The sequence below is a fragment of the Schistocerca serialis genome, unplaced genomic scaffold (genome assembly GCF_023864345.2).
Source record: "Schistocerca serialis cubense isolate TAMUIC-IGC-003099 unplaced genomic scaffold, iqSchSeri2.2 HiC_scaffold_1362, whole genome shotgun sequence".
In the NCBI taxonomy this organism is placed as follows: domain Eukaryota; kingdom Metazoa; phylum Arthropoda; class Insecta; order Orthoptera; family Acrididae; genus Schistocerca; species Schistocerca serialis.
The window spans coordinates 6,023,611-6,044,430 of NW_026047583.1; positions in this window are offsets into that span (position 1 = coordinate 6,023,611).

Consider the following 20,820-nt stretch of genomic DNA (forward strand, 5'->3'; position numbering starts at 1 on the left):
AGAAAGTCAGTCCTCTTGTACTTAAGTCGGCATTGTGCCTTTTGTATTAAATTCGGATGCAATTTCTGTGTTTCATCGTCAATTAAAAGGTCCAAGGGATACAGTAACCCTGAAGTGAAGCATCGGAATCTAAAACTGGACTCACAGAAGAGGTTCATATCATAGAAAGTGAGAGTGTCAGTCATCTTGTACTTAAGTCGGCATTGTGCCTTTTGTACTAAATTCGGATGCAATTTCTGTGTTTCATCGTCAATAAGAAGGTCCAAGGCATACAGTAAACCTGAAGTTAAGCATCGGAATCTAAAACTGGACTCACAGGAGAGGTTCAAATCATAGAAACTGAGAGTGTCAGTCCTCTTGTACTTAAGTCTGCATTGTGCCATTTGTATTAAATTCGGATGAAATTTCTGTGTTTCATCGTCAAAAAGAAGGTACAAGGGATACAGTAAACCTAAAGTGAAGCATCGAAATCTAAAACTGGACCCACAGGAGAGGTTCAAATCATAGAAAGTTAGAGTGTCAGTCCTCTTGTACTTAAGTCGGAATTGTGCCTTTTGTATAAAATTCGGATGCAATTTCTGTGTTTCATCGTCAATATGAAGGTCCAAGGGATACAGTAAACCTGAAGTGAAGCAGCGGAATCTAAAACTGGACTCAAAGGAGAGGTTCAAATCATAGACAGTGAGAGAGTCAGTTCTCTTTTACCTAAGTCACCATTGTGCCTTTTGAATGTAATTCCGAAGCAATTTCTGTGTTTCATTGTCAATAAGAAGGTCCAAGGGCTACAGTTAACCTGAAGTGAGGCATCGGATTCTAAAACTGGACTCACTGGAGAGGTTCAAATCATAGAATGTGAGAGTGTCAGTCCTCTTGTACTTAAGTCGGCATTGTGCCTTTTGTATTAAATTCGGATGCTATTTCTGTGTTTCATCGTCAATAAGAAGGTACAAGGGATACAGTAAACCTAAAGTGAAGCATCGGAATCTAAAACTGGACCCACAGCGGAGGTTCAAATCATAGAAAGTTTGAGTGTCAGTCCTCTTGTTCTTAAGTCGGCATTGTGCTTTTATATTAAATTCGAATGCAATTTCTGTGTTTCATCGTCAATAAGAAGCTCCAAGGGATACAGTAAACCTGAAGTGAAGCATGGGAATCCAAAACTAAACTCAAAGGATAGGTTCAAATCATAGACAGTTAGAGTGTCATTCCTCTTGTACTTAAGTCGGCACTGTGCCTTTTGTATTAAATTCGGATGCAATTTCTGTGATTCATTGTCAATAAGAAGGGCCAAGGTATACTGTAAACCTGAAGCGAAGCATCGGAATTCAAAACTGGACTCACAGGAGAGTTTCAAATCAAAGAAAGTTAGAAAGTCAGTCCTCTTGTACTTAAGTCGGCATTGTGCCTTTTGTATTAAATTCGGATGCAATTTCTGTGTTTCACCGTCAATTAAAAGGTCCAAGGCATACAGTAAACCTGAAGTTAAGCATCGGAATCTAAAACTGGACTCACAGGAGAGGTTCAAATCATAGAATGGGAATGTGTCAGTCCTCTTGCACTTCAGTCGGCATTGTGGCTTTTCTATTAAATTCGGATGCAATTTCTGTGTTTCATCGTCAATAAGAAGGTCCATGGGATACAGTAAACCTGAAGTGAAGCATCGGAATCAAAATCTGGACTCTCAGGAGAGGTTTAAATTTTAGAAAGTTAGAGTGTCAGTCCTCTTGTACTTAAGTCTGCATTGTGCCTTTTGAATTTAATTCCGATGCAATATCTGTGTTTCATCGTCAACAAGAAGTTCCAAGGTATACAGCAAACCTGAAGTGAAGCATCGGAATCTAAAACTGGACTCACAGGAGAGGTTCAAATCATAGAATGGGAATGTGTCAGTCCTCTTGTACTTAAGTCGGCATTGTGGCTTTTCTATTAAATTCGGATGCAATTTCTGTGTTTCATCGTCAATAAGAAGGTCCAAGGGCTACAGTTAACCTGAAGTGAGGCATCGGATTCTAAAACTGGACTCACAGGAGAGGTACAAATCATAGAAAGTAGAGTGTCAGTCCTCTTGCACTAAAATCGGCATTGTGCCTTATGTATTAAATTCGGATGCAATTTCTGGGTTTCATCGTCAATAAGAAGGTCTAAGGGATACAGTAAACCTGAAGTGAAGTAGCGGAATCTAAAACTGGACTCACAGGAGAGGTTCAAATCATAGAAAATTAGAGTGTCAGTCCTCTTGTACTTAAGTCGGCATTGTGCCTTTTGTATTTAATTCGGATGCAATTTCTGTTTTTCGTCGTCAGTAAGAAGGTCCAAGGGATACAGTAAACCTGAAGTGAAGCTTCGGAATCTAAAACTGGACTCCCAGGAGAGGTTCGAATCATAGAAAAATAGAGTGTCAGTCCTATTGTACTTAAGTCGGAATTGTGCCTTTTGTATAAAATTCGGATGCAATTTCTGTGTTTCATCGTCAATAAGAAGGTCCAAGGGATACAGTAAACCTGAAGTGAAGCAGCGGAAACTAAAACTGGACTCAAAGGAGAGGTTCAAATCATAGACAGTGAGAGTGTCAGTCCTCTTGTACCTAAGTCGCCATTGTGCCTTTTGAATGTTATTCCGAAGCAATTTCTGTGTTTCATTGTCAATAAGAAGGTCCAAGGTATACAGTAAGCCTGAAGTGAAGCATCGGAATCTAAACTGGACTCATAGGAGAGGTTCAAATCATAGAAAGTGAGAGTGTCAGTCCTCTTGTACTTAAGTCGGCATTGTGCGTTTTGTATTAAATTCGGATGAAATTTCTGTGTTTCATCGTCAATAAGAAGGTACAAGGGATACAGTAAACCTAAAGTGAAGCATCGAAATCTAAAACTGGACCCACAGGAGAGGTTCAAATCATAGAAAGTTAGAATGTCAGTCCTCTTGTCATAAGTCGGCATTGTGCCTTTTATATTAAATTCGGATGCAATTTCTGTGTTTCATCGTCAATAAGAAGCTCCAAGGGATACAGTAAACCTGAAGTGAAGCATCGGAATCTAAAACTGGACTCCCAGGAGAGGTTCGAATTATAGAAAAATAGAGTGTCAGTCCTCTTCTACTTAAGTCGGAATTGTGCCATTTGTATAAAATTCGGATGCAATTTCCGTGTTTAATCGTCAATAAGAACGTCCAAGGGATACAGTAAACCTGAAGTGAAGCAGCGGAATCTAAATCTGGACCCACAGGAGTGGTTCAAATCATAGAAAGTTAGAGTGTCAGTCCTCTTGTACTTAACTCGGCATTGTGCCTTTCGAATTTAATTCCGATGCAATTTCTGTGTTTCATCGTCAATAAGAAGGTCCAAGGTATACGGTAAACCTGAAGTGAAGCATTGGAATCTAAAACTGGACTCACAGGGGAGCTTCAAATCATAGAAAGTTAGAGTGTCAGTCCTCTTGTACTTAAGTCATAATTGTGTCTTTTGTATAATATTCGGTTGCAATTTCTATGTTTCATCGTCAATATGAAGGTCCAAGGGATACAGTAAACCTGAAGTGAAGCATCGGAATCTAGAACTGGACTCACAGGAGAGGTTCAAATAATAGAAAGTGAGAGTGTCAGTCCTCTTGTACTTAAGTCAGCCTTGTGCCTTTTGTATTAAACTCGGATGCAATTTCTGTGTTTCAATGTCAATAAGATGGTCCAAGGTATAAAGGAAACCTGAAGTGAAGCATCGGAATCTAAAACTGGACTCACAGGAGAGGTTTAAATCATAGAAAGTTAGAGTGTCAGTCCTCTTGTACTAAAGTCGGTATTGTGCCTTTTCTATTAAATTCGGATGCAATTTCTTTGTTTCATCGTCAATAAGAAGGTACCAGGGATACAGTAAACCTGATGTGAAGCATCGGAATCTAAAACTGGACTCACAGGAGAGGTTCAAATCATAGAAAGTTAGAGTGTCAGTCCTCTTGTTCTTAAGTCGGCATTGTGACTTTTATATTAAATTCAGATGCAATTTCTGTGTTTCATCGTCAATAAGAAGCTCCAAGGGATACAGTAAACCTGAAGTGAAGCATCGGAATCCAAAACTAAACTCACAGGAGAGGTTCAAATCATAGAAAGTTAGAGTGTCAGTCCTCTTGTACTTAACTCGGCATTGTGCATTTTGAATTTAATTCCGATGCAATTTCTGTGCCTCATCGTCAATAAGAAGGTCCATGGTACACAGTAAATCTGAAGTGAAGCATCGGAAACTAAAACTGGGCTCACAGGAGAGGTTCAAATCATAGGAAGTGAGAGTGTCAGTCCTCTTGTACCTAAGTCGGCATTGTGCCTTTTGAATTTAATTCCAATGCAATTTCTGTGTTTCAACGTCAATAAGAAGGTCCAAGGTATACAGTAAACCTGAAGTGATGCATCGTAATCTAAAACTGGACTCACAGGGGAGGTTCAAATCATCGAAAGTTAGAGTGTCAGTCCTCTTGTACCTTAGTCGGCATTGTGCCATTTGAATTTAATTCCGATGCAATTTCTGTGTTACACCGTCAACACGAAGGTCCAAGGTATACAGTAATCCTGAACAGAAGCATCAGAATCAAAAACTGTATTCACAGCAGAGGTTCAAATCATAGAAAGTTAGAGTATTAGTCCTCTTATACTTAAGTCGGCATTGTGCCTTTTGTATTAAATTCAGATGCAATTTCTGTTTTTCGTCGTCAGAAAGAAGGTCCAAGGGATACAGTAAACCTGAATTGAGGCATCGGAATCTAAAACTGGACTCACAGGAGAGGTTCAAATCATAGACAGTTAGAGTGTCAGTCCTCTTGTACTTAAGTCGACATTGTGCCTTTTGAATTTAGTTCCGATGCAATATCTGTGTTTCATCGTCAATAAGTAGTTCCAAGGTATACAGCAAACCTGAAGTGAAGCATCGGAATCTAAAACTGGACTCACAGGAGAGGTTCAAATCGTAGAAAGTTAGAGTGTCTGTCCTCTTGTACTTAAGACGGCATTGTGCCTTTTGTATTAAATTTGGATGCAATTTCTGTGCTTCATCGTCAATAAGGAGGTCCAAGGGATACAGCAAACCTGAAGTTAAGCATCGGAATCTAAAACTGGGCTCACAGGAGAGGTTCAAATCGTAGAAAGGGAATGTGTCAGTCCTCTTGTACTTAAGTCGGCATTGTGGCTTTTCTATTAAATTCGGATGCAATTTCTGTGTTTCATCGTCAATAAGAAGGTCCAAGGGATACGGTTTACCTGAAGTGAAGCATCGGATTCTAAACCTGGACTCACAGGAGAGGTACAAATCATAGAAAGTGAGAGTGTCAGTCCTCTTGTACTAAAGTCGGCACTGTGTCTTATGTATTAAATTCGGATGCAATTTCTGGGTTTCATCGTCAATAAGAAGGTCTAAGGGATACAGTAAACCTGAAGTGAAGTAGCGGAATCTAAAACTGGACTCACAGGAGAGGTTCAAATCATAGAAAATTAGAGTGTCAGTCCTCTTGTACTTAAGTCGGCATTGTGCCTTTTGTATTAAATTCAGATGCAATTTCTGGTTTTCATCGTCAATTAAAAGGTCCAAGGGATACAGTAACCCTGAAGTGAAGCTTCGGAATCTAAAACTGGACTCCCAGGAGAGGTTCGAATCATAGAAAAATAGAGTGTCGGTCCTCTTGTACTTAAGTCGGAATTGTGCCTTTTGTATTAAATTCGGATGCAATTTCTGTGTTTCATCGTCAATTAAAAGGTCCAAGGGATACAGTGACCCTGAAGTGAAGCATCGGAATGTAAAACTGGACTCACAGAAGAGGTTCATATCATAGAAAGTGAGAGCGTCAGTCATCTTGTACTTAAGTCGGCATAGTGGCTTTTCTATTAAATTCGGATGCAATTTCTGTGTTTCATCGTCAATAAGAAGGTCCAAGGCATACAGTAAACCTGAAGTTAAGCATCGGAATCTAAAACTGGAGTCACAGGAGAGGTTGAAATCATAGAATGGGAATGTGTCAGTCCTCTTGTACTTAAGTCGGCATTGTGGGTTTTCTATTAAATTCGGATGCAATTTCTGTGTTTCATCGTCAATAAGAAGGTCCAAGGGATACAGTAAACCTGAAGTGAAGCATCGGAATCAAAATCTGGACCCTCAGGAGAGGTTTAAAAATTAGAAAGTTAGAGTGTCAGTCCTCTTGTACTTAAGTCGGCATTGTGCCTTTTGAATTTAATTCCGATGCAATATCTGTGTTTCATCGTCAATATGAAGTTCCAAGGTATACAGCAACCTGAAGTGAAGCATCGGAATCTAAAACTCTACTCACAGGAGAGGTTCAAATCATAGAAAGTTAGAGTGTCTGTCCTCTTGTACTTAAGACGGCATTGTGCCTTTTGTATTAAATTTGGATGCAATTTCTGTGCTTCATCGTCAATAAGAAAGTCCAAGGCATACAGTAAACCTGAAGTTAAGCACCGGAATCTAAAACTGGACTCACAGGAGAGGTTCAAATCATAGAATGGGAATGTGTCAGTCCTCTTGTACTTAAGTCGGCATAGTGGCTTTTCTATTAAATTCGGATGCAATTTCTGTGTTTCATCGTCAATAAGAAAGTCCAAGGGATACAGTTAACCTGAAGTGAGGCATCGGATTCTAAAACTGGACTCACAGGAGAGGTACAAATCATAGAAAGTATAGTGTCAGTCCTCTTGCACTAAAGTCGGCATTGTGCCTTTTGTATTAAATTCGGATGCAATTTCTGGGTTTCATCGTCAATAAGAATGTCTAAGGGATACTGTAAACCTGAAGTGAAGTAGCGGAATCGAAAACTGGACTCACAGGAGAGGTTCAAATCATAGAAAATTAGAGTGTCAGTCCTCTTGTACTTCAGTCGGCATTGTGCCTTTTGTATTACATTCGGATGCAATTTCTGTTTTTCGTCGTCAGTAAGAAGGTCCAAGGGATACAGTAAACCTGCAGTGAAGCTTCGGAATCTAAAACTGGACTCCCAGGAGAGGTTCGAATCATAGAAAAATAGAGTGTCAGTCCTCTTGTACTTAAGTCGGAATTGTGCCTTTTGTATAAAATTCGGATGCAATTTCTGTGTTTCTTCGTCAACAAGAAGGTCCAAGGGATACAGTAAACCTGAAGTGAATCAGCGGAATCTAAAACTGGACTCAAAGGAGAGGTTCAAATCATAGACAGTGAGAGTGTCAGTCCTCTTGTACCTAAGTCGCCATTGTGCCTTTTGAATGTAATTCCGAAGCAATTTCTGTGTTTCATTGTCAATAAGAAGGTCCAAGGTATACAGTAAACCTGAAGTGAAGCATCGGAATCTAAAACTGGACTCACAGGAGAGGTTCAAATCATAGAAAGTTAGAGTGTCTGTCCTCTTGTACTTAAGACGGCATTGTGCCTTTTGTATTAAATTTGGATGCAATTTCTGTGCTTCATCGTCAATAAGGAGGTCCAAGGGATACAGCAAACCTGAAGTTAAGCATCGGAATCTAAAACTGGGCTCACAGGAGAGGTTCAAATCATAGAAAGGGAATGTGTCAGTCCTCTTGTACTTAAGTCGGCATTGTGGCTTTTCTATTAAATCGGATGCAATTTCTGTGTTTCATCGTCAATAAGAAGGTCCAAGGGATACAGTCTACCTGAAGTGAAGCATCGGATTCTAAACCTGGACTCACAGGAGAGGTACAAATCATAGAAAGTGAGAGTGTCAGTCCTCTTGTACTAAAGTCGGCACTGTGTCTTATGTATTAAATTCGGATGCAATTTCTGGGTTTCATCGTCAATAATAAGGTCTAAGGGATACAGTAAACCTGAAGTGAAGTAGCGGAATCTAAAACTGGACTCACAGGAGAGGTTCAAATCATAGAAAATTAGAGTGTCAGTCCTCTTGTACTTAAGTCGGCATTGTGCCTTTTGTATTAAATTCAGATGCAATTTCTGGTTTTCATTTTCAATTAAAAGGTCCAAGGGATACAGTAACCCTGAAGTGAAGCTTCGGAATCTAAAACTGGACTCCCAGGAGAGGTTCGAATCATAGAAAAATAGAGTGTCGGTCCTCTTGTACTTAAGTCGGAATTGTGCCTTTTGTATTAAATTCGGATGCAATTTCTGTGTTTCATCGTCAATTAAAAGGTCCAAGGGATACAGTGACCCTGAAGTGAAGCATCGGAATGTAAAACTGGACTCACAGAAGAGGTTCATATCATAGAAAGTGAGAGCGTCAGTCATCTTGTACTTAAGTCGGCATTGTGCCTTTTGTACTAAATTCGGATGCAATTTCTGTGTTTCATCGTCAATAAGAAGGTCCAAGGCATACAGTAAACCTGAAGTTAAGCATCGGAATCTAAAACTGGAGTCACAGGAGAGGTTGAAATCATAGAATGGGAATGTGTCAGTCCTCTTGTACTTAAGTCGGCATTGTGGGTTTTCTATTAAATTCGGATGCAATTTCTGTGTTTCATCGTCAATAAGAAGGTCCAAGGGATACAGTAAACCTGAAGTGAAGCATCGGAATCAAAATCTGGACCCTCAGGAGAGGTTTAAAAATTAGAAAGTTAGAGTGTCAGTCCTCTTGTACTTAAGTCGCCATTGTGCCTTTTGAATGTAATTCCGAAGCAATTTCTGTGTTTCATTGTCAATAAGAAGGTCCAAGGTATACAGTAAACCTGAAGTGAAGCATCGGAATCTAAAACTGGACTCACAGGAGAGGTTCAAATCATAGAAAGTGAGAGTGTCAGTCCTCTTGTACTTAAGTCGGCATTGTGACTTTTGTATTAAATTCGGATGAAATTTCTGTGTTTCATCGTCAATAAGAAGGTACAAGGGATACAGTAAACCTAAAGTGAAGCATCGAAATCTAAAACTGGACCCACAGGAGAGGTTCAAATCATAGAAAGTTAGAATGTCAGTCCTCTTGTCATAAGTCGGCATTGGCCTTTTATATTAAATTCGGATGCAATTTCTGTGTTTCATCGTCAATAAGAAGCTCCAAGGGATACAGTAAACCTGAAGTGAAGCATCGGAATCTAAAACTGGACTCCCAGGAGAGGTTCGAATCATAGAAAATTAGAGTGTCAGTCCTCATCTACTTAAGTCGGAATTGTGCCATTTGTGTAAAATTCGGATGCAATTTCTGTGTTTAATCGTCCATAAGAAAGTCCAAGGGAAACAGTAAACCTGAAGTGAAGCAGCGGAATCTAAAACTAGACCCACAGGAGTGGTTCAAATCACAGAAAGTTAGAGTGTCAGTCCTCTTGTACTTAACTCGGCATTGTGCCTTTTGAATTTAATTCCGATGCAATTTCTGTGTTTCATCGTCAATAAGAAGGTCCAAGGTATACGGTAAACCTGAAGTGAAGCATCGGAATCTAAAACTGGACTCACAGGGGAGCTTCAAATCTTAGAAAGTTAGAATGTCAGTCCTCTTGTACTTAAGTCGTAATTGTGTCTTTTGTATAATATTCGGATGCAATTTCTATGTTTCATCGTCAATATGAAGGTCCAAGGGATACAGTAAACCTGAAGTGAAGCATCGGAATCTAAAACTGGACTCAAAGGAGAGGTTCATATCATAGAGAGTGAGAGTGTCAGTCCTCTTGTACTTAAGTCGGCCTTGTGCCTTTTGTATTAAATACGGATGCAATTTCTGTGTTTCATCGTCAATAAGAAGGTCCAAGGTATAAAGGAAACCTGAAGTGAAGCATCGGAATCTAAAACTGGACTCGCAGGAGAGGTTTAAATCATAGAAAGTTAGAGTGTCAGTCCTCTTGTACTTAAGTCGGTATTGTGCCTTTTGTATTAAATTCGGATGCAATTTCTTTGTTTCATCGTCAATAAGAAGGTACCAGGGATACAGTAAACCTGAAGTGAAGCATCGGAATGTAAAACTGGACTCACAGGAGAGGTTCAAATCATAGAAAGTTAGAGTGTCAGTCCTCTTGTTCTTAAGTCGGCATTGTGCCTTTTATATTAAATTCGGATGCAATTTCTGTGTTTCATCGTCAATAAGAAGCTCCATGGGATACAGTAAACCTGAAGTGAAGCATCGGAATCCAAAACTAAACTCACAGGAGAGGTTCAAATCATAGAATGTTAGAGTGTCAGTCCTCTTGTACTTAACTCGGCATTGTGCATTTTGAATTTAATTCCGATGCAATTTCTGTGCCTCATCGTCAATAAGAAGGTTCAAGGTACACAGTAAATCTGAAGTGAAGCATCGGAAACTAAAACTGGGCTCACAGGAGAGGTTCAAATCATAGAAAGTGAGAGTGTCAGTCCTCTTGTACCTAAGTCGGCATTGTGCCTTTTGATTTTAATTCCGATGCAATTTCTGTGTTTCAACGTCAATAAGAGGGTCCAAGGTATACAGTAAACCTGAAGTGATGCATCGTAATCTAAAACCGGACTCACAGGGGAGGTTCAAATCATCGAAAGTTAGAGTGTCAGTCCTCTTGTACCTAAGTCGGCATTGTGCCTTTTGAATGTAATTCCGATGCAATTTCTGTGTTTCACCGTCAACACGAAGGTCCAAGGTATACAGTAACCCTGAAAAGAAGCATCAGAAACAAAAACTGTATTCACAGCAGAGGTTCAAATCATAGACAGTTAGATTGTGAGTCCTCTTGTTCTTAAGTCGGCATTGTGCCTTTCGTATTAAATTGGGATGCAATTTCTGTGTTTCATCGTCAATTAGAAGCTCCAAGGGATACAGTCAACCTGAAGTGAAGCATCGGAATCTAAAACTGGACTCACAGGAGAGGTTCAAATCATAGAAAGTGAGAGTGTCAGTCCTCTTGTACCTAAGTCGGCATTGTGCCTTTTGATTTTAATTCCGATGCAATTTCTGTGTTTCAACGTCAATAAGAGGGTCCAAGGTATACAGTAAACCTGAAGTGATGCATCGTAATCAAAAACTGGACTCACAGGGGAGGTTCATATCATAGAGAGTGAGAGTGTCAGTCCTCTTGTACCTAAGTCGGCATTGTGCCTTTTGTATTAAATTCGGATGCAATTTCTGTTTTTCGTCGTCAGAAAGAAGGTCCAAGGGATACAGTAAACCTGATGTGAAGCTTCGGAATCTAAAACTGGACTCCCAGGAGAGGTTCGAATCATAGAAAATTAGGGTGTCAGTCCTCTTGTACTTAAGTCGGCATTGTGCCTTTTGTATTAAATTCGGATGCAATTTCTGTGTTTCATCGTCAATAAGAAGGTCCAAGGGATACAGTAAACCTGAAGTGAAGCAGCGGAATCTAAAACTGGACTCAAAGGAGAGGTTCAAATCATAGACAGTGAGAGAGTCAGTCCTCTTGTACCTAAGTCACCATTGTGCCTTTTGAATGTAATTCCGAAGCAATTTCTGTGTTTCATTGTCAATAAGAAGGTCCAAGGTATACAGTAAACCTGAAGTGAAGCATCGGAATCTAAAACTGGACTCACAGGAGAGGTTCAAATCATAGAAAGTGAGAGTGTCAGTCCTCTTGTACTTAAGTCGGCATTGTGCCTTTTGTATTAAATTCGGATGCAATTTTTGTTTTTCATCGTCAAAATGAAAGTCCATGGGATACAGTAACCCTGAATTGAGGCATCGGAATCTAAAACTGGACTCACAGGAGAGGTTCAAATCATAGACAGTTAGAGTGTCAGTCCTCTTGTACTTAAGTCGGCATTGTGCCTTTTGTATTAAATTCGGATGCAATTTCTGTGATTCATTGTCAATAAGAAGGTCCAAGGTATACTGTAAACCTGAAGTGAAGCATCAGAATCCAAAACTGGACTCACAGGAGAGGTTCAAATCAAAGAAACTTAGAAAGTCAGTCCTCTTGAACTTAAGTCGGCATTGTGCCTTTTGTATTAAATTCGGAAGCAATTTCTGTGTTTCATCGTCAATTAAAAGGTCAAAAGGATTCAGTAACCCTGAAGTGAAGCATCGGAATCTAAAACTGGACTCACAGAAGAGGTTCATATCATAGAAAGTGAGAGTGTCAGTCATCTTGGACTTAAGTCGGCATTGTGTCTTTTGTACTAAATTCGGATGCAATTTCTGTGTTTCAACGTCAATAATAAGGTCTAAGGGATACAGTAAACCTGAAGTGAAGCAGCGGAATCTAAAACTGGACTCAAAGGCGAGGTTCAAGTCATGGACACTGTGAGTATCAGTCCTCTTGTACCTAAGTCGCCATTGTGCCTTTTGAATGTAATTGCGAAGCAATTTCTCTGTTTCATCGCCAATAAGAAGTTCCAAGGTATACAGCAAACCTGAAGTGAAGCATCGGAATGTAAAACTGGACTCACAGGAGAGGTTCAAATCATAGAAAGTTAGAGTGTCAGTCCTTTTGTACTTAAGTCGGCATTGTGCCTTTTGTATTAAATTTGGATGCAATGTCTGTATTTCATCGTCACTAAGAAGGTCCAAGGGATGCAGTAAACCTGAAGTCAAGCATCGGAATCTAAATCTGGACTCACAGGAGAGGTTCAAATCATAGAAAGTGAAAGTGTCAGTCCTCTTGTAGTTAAGTCGGCATTGTGCCTTTTGTATTACATTCGGACGCCATTTCTGTGTTTCATCGTCAATAAGCAGGTCCAAGGTATATAGGAAACCTGAAGTGAAGCATCAGAATCTAAAACTGGACTCACAGGAGAGGTTCAAATCATAGAAAGTTAGAGTGTGAGTCATCTTGTACTTAAGTCGGCATTGTGCCTTTTGTATTAATTTCGCATGCAATTTCTGTGTTTCATCGTCAATAAGGAGGTCTAAGGGATACAGTAAACCTGAAGTGAAGCAGCGGAATCTAAAACTGGACTAACAGGAGAGGTTCAAACCATAGAAAGTGAGAATGTCAGTCCTCTTGTACTAAAGTCGGCATTGTGCCTTTTGTATTATATTCGGATGCAATTTCTGTGTTTCATCGTCAATAAGAAGGTCTAAGGGATACAGTAAACCTGAAGTGAAGCAGCGGAATCTAAAACTGGACTCACAGGAGAGGTTCAAATCATAGAAAGTAAGAGTGTCAGTCATCTTGTACTAAGGTCGGCATTGAGCCTTTTGTATTAAATTCGGATGCAATTTCTGTTTTTCGTCGTCAATAAGAAGGTCCAAGGTATACAGTAAACCTGAAGTGAAGCATCAGAATCTAAAACTGGACTCACAGGAGAGGTTCAAATCATAGAAAGTGAGAGTGTCAGTCCTCTTGTACTTAAGTCGGCATTGTGCCTTTTGTATTAAATTCGGATGCTATTTCTGTGTTTCATCGTCAATATGAAGGTACAAGGCATACAGTAAACCTAAAGTAAAGCATCGGAATCTAAAACTGGACCCACAGCAGAGGTTCAAATCATAGAAAGTTAGAGTGTCAGTCCTCTTGTTCTTAAGTCGGCATTGTGCCTTTTGTATTAAATTCGGATGCAATTTTTGTTTTTCATCGTAAAAATGAAAGTCCATGGGATACAGTAACCCTGAATTGAGGCATCGGAATCTAAAACTGGACTCACAGGAGAGGTTCAAATCATAGACAGTTAGAGTGTCAGTCCTCTTGTACTTAAGTCGGCATTGTGCCTTTTGTATTAAATTCGGAAGCAATTTCTGTGTTTCATCGTCAATTAAAAGGTCAAAAGGATTCAGTAACCCTGAAGTGAAGCATCGGAATCTAAAACTGGACTCACAGAAGAGGTTCATATCATAGAAAATGAGAGTGTCAGTCATCTTGTACTTAAGTCGGCATTGTGTCTTTTGTACTAAATTCGGATGCAATTTCTGTGTTTCATCGTCAATAAGAAGGTCCAAGTGATACAGTAAACCTGACGTTAAGCATCGGAATCAAAAACTGGACTCACAGGAGAGGTTCAAATCATAGAAAGGGAATGTGTCAGCCCTCTTGTACTTAAGTCGGCATTGTGGCTTTTCTATTAAATTCGGATGCAATTTCTGTGTTTCATCGTCAATAAGAGGGTCCAAGGGATACAGTTAACCTGAAGTGAAGCATCGGATTCCAAAACTGGACTCACAGGAGAGGTACAAATCAGAGAAAGTGAGAGTGCAGTCCTCCTGTACTAAAGTCGGCATTGTGCATTATGTATTAAATTCGGATGCAATTTCTGGGTTTCATCGTCAATAATAAGGTCTAAGGGATACAGTAATCCTGAAGTGAAGCAGCGGAATCTAAAACTGGACTCAAAGGAGAGGTTCAAGTCATGGACACTGTGAGTATCAGTCCTCTTGTACCTATGTCGCCATTTGCCTTTTGAATGTAATTGCGAAGCAATTTCTGTATTTCATCGCCAATAAGAAGTTCCAAGGTATACAGCAAACCTGAAGTGAAGCATCGGAATGTAAAACTGGACACACAGGAGAGGTTCAAATCATAGAAAGTTAGAGTGTCAGTCCTCTTGTACTTATGTCGGCATTGTGCCTTTTGTATTAAATTTGGATGCAATGTCTGTATTTCATCGTCACTAAGAAGGTCCAAGGGATACAGTAAACCTGAAGTCAAGCATCGGAATCTGAATCTGGACTCACAGGAGAGGTTCAAATCATAGAAAGTGAAAGTGTCAGTCCTCTTGTAGTTAAGTCGGCATTGTGCCTTTTGTATTACATTCGGACGCCATTTCTGTGTTTCATCGTCAATAAGCAGGTCCAAGGTATATAGGAAACCTGAAGTGAAGCATCAGAATCTAAAACTGGACTCACAGGAGAGGTTCAAATCATAGAAAGTTAGAGTGTGAGTCATCTTGTACTTAAGTCGGCATTGTGCTTTTTGTATTAATTTCGCATGCAATTTCTGTGTTTCATCGTCAATAAAAAGGTCCAAGGGATACAGTAACCCTGAAGTGAAGCTTCGGAATCTAAAACTGGACTCAAAGAAGGGGTTCAAATCATAGAAAGTAAGAGTGTCAGTCATCTTGTACTTAAGTCGGCATTGTGCCTTTTGTATTAAATTCGGATGCAATTTCTGTGTGTAATCGTCAATAAGAAGGTCCAAGGGATACAGTAAACCTGAAGTGAAGCATCGGAATCTAAAACTGGACTCACAGGAGAGGTTTTTATCATAGAAAGTTAGAGTGTCAGTCCTCTTGTACTTAAGTCGGCATTGTGCCTTCTGAATTTAATTCCGATGCAATATCTGTGTTTCATCGTCAATAAGAAGTTCCAAGGTATACGGCAAACCTGAAGTGAAGCATCGGAATCTAAAACTGGACTCACAGGAGAGGTTCAAATCATAGAAAGTTAGAGTGTCAGTCCTCTTGTACTTAAGTCGGCATTGTGCCTTTTGTATTAGCTTTCGATGCAATTTCTGTGTTTCATCGTCAATAAGAAGGTCCAAGGGATGGAGTAAACCTGAATTTAAGCATCGGAATCTAAATCTGGGCTCACAGGAGAGGTTCAAATCATAGAAAGTGAAAGTGTCAGTCCTCTTGTACTTAAGTCGGCATTGTGCCTTTTGTATTAAATTCGGATGCAATATCTGTGTTTCATCGTCAATAAGAAGGTCCAAGGGATACAGTTAACCTGAAGTGAAGCATCGGATTCCATAACTGGACTCAAAGGAGAGGTTCAAATCATAGAAAGTTAGAGTGTCAGTCCTCTAGTACTGAAGTCGGCATTGTGCCTTTTGTATTAAATTCGGATGCAATTTCTGTGTTTCATCGTCAATAAAAAGGTCCAAGGGATACAGTAACCCTGATGTGAAGCAGCGGAATGTAAAACTGGACTCAAAGGAGAGGTTCAAATCATAGACAGTGAGAGTGTCTGTCCTCTTGTACCTAAGTCGGCATTGTGTCTTTTGAATGTAATTCCGATGCAATTTCTGTGTTTCATTGTCAATATGAAGGTCCAAGGTATACAGTAAAACCTGAAGTGAAGCATCTGAATCCAAAACTGGACTCACAGGAGAGGTTGAAATCATAGAAAGTGAGAGTGTCAGTCGTCTTGTACTTAAGACGGCATTGTGCCTTTTGTATTAAATTTGGATGCAATTTCTGTGCTTCATCGTCAATAAGAAAGTCCAAGGCATACAGTAAACCTGAAGTTAAGCACCGGAATCTAAAACTGGACTCACAGGAGAGGTTCAAATCATAGAATGGGAATGTGTCAGTCCTCTTGTACATAAGTCGGCATTGTGGCTTTTCCATTAATTTCGGATGCAATTTCTGTGTTTCTTCGTCAACAAGAAGGTCCAAGGGATACAGTAAACCTGAAGTGAAGCAGCGGAATCTAAAACTGGACTCAAAGGAGAGGTTCAAATCATAGACAGTGAGAGTGTCAGTCCTCTTGTACCTAAGTCGCCATTGTGCCTTTTGAATGTAATTCCGAAGCAATTTCTGTGTTTCATTGTCAATAAGAAGGTCCAAGGTATACAGTAAACCTGAAGTGAAGCATCGGAATCTAAAACTGGACTCACAGGAGAGGTTCAAATCATAGAAAGTGAGAGTGTCAGCCCTCTTGTACTTAAGTCGGCATTGTGACTTTTGTATTAAATTCGGATGAAATTTCTGTGTTTCATCGTCAATAAGAAGGTACAAGGGATACAGTAAACCTAAAGTGAAGCATCAAAATCTAAAACTGGACCCACAGGAGAGGTTCAAATCATAGAAAGTTAGAATGTCAGTCCTCTTGTCATAAGTCGGCATTGTGCCTTTTATATTAAATTCAGATGCAATTTCTGTGTTTCATCGTCAATAAGAAGCTCCAAGGGATACAGTAAACCTGAAGTGAAGCATCGGAATCTAAAACTGGACTCCCAGGAGAGGTTCGAATCATAGAAAAATAGAGTGTCAGTCCTCATCTACTTAAGTCGGAATTGTGCCATTTGTGTAAAGTTCGGATGCAATTTCTGTGTTTAATCGTCCATAAGAAAGTCCAAGGGATACAGTAAACCTGAAGTGAAGCAGCGGAATCTAAAACTGGACCCACAGGAGTGGTTCAAATCACAGAAAGTTAGAGTGTCAGTCGTCTTGTACTTAACTCGGCATTGTGCCTTTTGAATTTAATTCCGATGCAATTTCTGTGTTTCATCGTCAATAAGAAGGTCCAAGGTATACGGTAAACCTGAAGTGAAGCATCGGAATCTAAAACTGGACTCACAGGGGAGCTTCAAATCTTAGAATGTTAGAATGTCAGTCCTCTTGTACTTAAGTCGTAATTGTGTCTTTTGTATAATATTCGGATGCAATTTCTATGTTTCATCGTCAATATGAAGGTCCAAGGGATACAGTAAACCTGAAGTGAAGCATCGGAATCTAAAACTGGACTCAAAGGAGAGGTTCATATCATAGAGAGTGAGAGTGTCAGTCCTCTTGTACTTAAGTCGGCCTTGTGCCTTTTGTATTAAATACGGATGCAATTTCTGTGTTTCATCGTCAATAAGAAGGTCCAAGGTATAAAGGAAACCTGAAGTGAAGCATCGGAATCTAAAACTGGACTCGCAGGAGAGGTTTAAATCATAGAAAGTTAGAGTGTCAGTCCTCTTGTACTTAAGTCGGAATTGTGCCTTTTGTATTAAATTCGGATGCAATTTCTTTGTTTCATCGTCAATAAGAAGGTACCAGGGATACAGTAAACCTGAAGTGAAGCATCGGAATCTAAAACTGGACTCACAGGAGAGGTTCAAATCATAGAAAGTTAGAGTGTCAGTCCTATTGTTCTTAAGTCGGCATTGTGCCTTTTATATTAAATTCGGATGCAATTTCTGTGTTTCATCGTCAATAAGAAGCTCCATGGGATACAGTAAACCTGAAGTGAAGCATCGGAATCCAAAACTAAACTCACAGGAGAGGTTCAAATCATAGAATGTTAGAGTGTCAGTCCTCTTGTACTTAACTCGGCATTGTGCATTTTGAATTTAATTCCGATGCAATTTCTGTGCCTCATCGTCAATAAGAAGGTTCAAGGTACACAGTAAATCTGAAGTGAAGCATCGGAAACTAAAACTGGGCTCACAGGAGAGGTTCAAATTATAGAAAGTGAGAGTGTCAGTCCTCTTGTACCTAAGTCGGCATTGTGCCTTTTGATTTTAATTCCGATGCAATTTCTGTGTTTCAACGTCAATAAGAGGGACCAAGGTATACAGTAAACCTGAAGTGATGCATCGTAATCTAAAACCGGACTCACAGGGGAGGTTCAAATCATCGAAAGTTAGAGTGTCAGTCCTCTTGTACCTAAGTCGGCATTGTGCCTTTTGAATGTAATTCCGATGCAATTTCTGTGTTTCACCGTCAACACGAAGGTCCAAGGTATACAGTAACCCTGAAAAGAAGCATCAGAATCAAAAACTGTATTCACAGCAGAGGTTCAAATCATAGACAGTTAGAGTGTCAGTCCTCTTGTACTTAAGTCGGCATTGTGCCTTTTGTATTAAATTCGGATGCAATTTCTGTGTTTCATCGTCAATTAAAAGGTCCAAGGGATACAGTAACCCTGAAGTGAAGCATCGGAATCTAAAACTGGACTCACAGAAGAGGTTCATATCATAGAAAGTGAGAGTGTCAGTCATCTTGTACTTAAGTCGGCATTGTGCCTTTTGTACGAAATTCGGATGCAATTTCTGTGTTTCATCGTCAATAAGAAGGTCCAAGGGATACAGTTAACCTGAAGTGAGGCATCGGAATCAAAAACTGGACTCTTAGGAGAGGTTTAAACTTTAGAAAGTTAGAGTGTCAGTCCTCTTGTACTTAAGTCGACATTGTGCCTTTTGAATTAAGTTCCGATGCAATATCTGTGTTTCATCGTCAATAAGTAGTTCCAAGGTATACAGCAAACCTGAAGTTAAGCATCGGAATCTAAAACTGGGCTCACAGGAGAGGTTCAAATCATAGAAAGGGAATGTGTCAGTCCTCTTGTACTTAAGTCGGCATTGTGGCTTTTCTATTAAATTCGGATGCAACTTCTGTGTTTCATCGTCACTAAGAAGGACCAAGGGATACAGTTAACCTGAAGTGAAGCATCGGATTCTAAACCTGGACTCACAGGAGAGGTACAAATCATAGAAAGTGAGAGTGTCAGTCCTCTTGTACTAAAGTCGGCATTGTGCCTTATGTATTAAATTCGGATGCAATTTCTGGGTTTCATCGCCAATAAGAAGGTCTAAGGGATACAGTAAACCTGAAGTGAAGTAGCGGAATCTAAAACTGGACTCACAGGAGAGGTTCAAATCATAGAAAATTAGAGTGTCTGTCCTCTTGTACTTAAGTCGGCATTGTGCCTTTTGTATTAAATTCGGATGCAATTTTTGTTTTTCGTCGTCAGAAAGAAGGTCCAAGGGATGCAGTAAACCTGAAGTGAAGCTTCGGAATCTAAAACTGGACTCCCAGGAGAGGTTCGAATCATAGAAATATAGGGTGTCAGTCCTCTTGTACTTAAGTCGGAATTGTGCCTTTTGTATAAAAGTCGGATGCAATTTCTGAGTTTCATCATCAATAAGAAGGTCCAAGGGATACAGTAAACCTGAAGTGAAGCTTCGGAATCTAAAACTGGACTCCCAGGAGAGGTTCGAATCATAGAAAAATAGGGTGTCAGTCCTCTTGTACTTAAGTCGGAATTGTGCCTTTTGTATAAAAGTCGGATGCAATTTCTGTGTTTCATCGTCAATAAGAAGGTCCAAGGGATACAGTAAACCTGAAGTGAAGCAGCGGAATCTAAAACTGGACTCAAAGGTGAGGTTCAAATCATAGACAGTGAGAGAGTCAGTCCTCTTGTACCTAAGTCACCATTGTGCCTTTTGAATGTAATTCCGAAGCAATTTCTGTGTTTCATTGTCAATAAGAAGGTCCAAGGTATACAGTAAACCTGAAGTGAAGCATCGGAATCTAAAACTGGACTCACAGGAGAGGTTCAAATCATAGAAAGTGAGACTGTCAGTCCTCTTGTACTTAAGTCGGCATTGTGCCTTTTGTATTAATTTCGGATGCAATTTTTGTTTTTCATCGTCAAAATGAAAGTCCATGGGATACAGTAACCCTGATGTGAAGCAGCGGAATGTAAAACTGGACTCACAGGAGAGGTTCAAATCATAGACAGTTAGAGTGTCAGTCCTCTTGTACTTAAGTCGGCATTGTGCCTTTTGTATTAAATTCGGATGCAATTTCTGTGATTTATTGTCAATAAGAAGGTCCAAGGTATACTGTAAACCTGAAGTGAAGCATCGGAATCCAAAACTGGACTCACAGGAGAGGTTCAAATCAAAAAAAGTTAGAAAGTCAGTCCTCTTGTACTTAAGTCGGCATTGTGCCTTTTGTATTAAATTCGGAAGCAATTTCTGTGTTTCATCGTCAATTAAAAGGTCAAAAGGATTCAGTAACCCTGAAGTGAAGCATCGGAATCTAAAACTGGACTCACAGAAGAGGTTCATATCATAGAAAGTGAGAGTGTCAGTCATCTTGTACTTAAGTCGGCATTGTGTCTTTTGTACTAAATTCAGATGCAATTTCTGTGTTTCATCGTCAATAAGAAGGTCCAAGTGATACAGTAAACCTGACGTTAAGCATCGGAATCAAAAACTGGACTCACAGGAGAGGTTCAAATCATAGAAAGGGAATGTGTCAGCCCTCTTGTACTTAAGTCGGCATTGTGGCTTTTCTATTAAATTCGGATGCAATTTCTGTGTTTCATCGTCAATAAGAAGGTCCAAGGGATACAGTTAACCTGGAGTGAAGCATCGGATTCCAAAACTGGACTCACAGGAGAGGTACAAATCTGAGAAAGTGAGAGTGCAGTCCACCTGTACAAAAGTCGGCATTGTGCATTATGTATTAAATTCGGATGCAATTTCTGGGTTTCAACGTCAACAATAAGGTCTAAGGGATACTGTAAACCTGAAGTGAAGCAGCAGAATCTAAAACTGGAC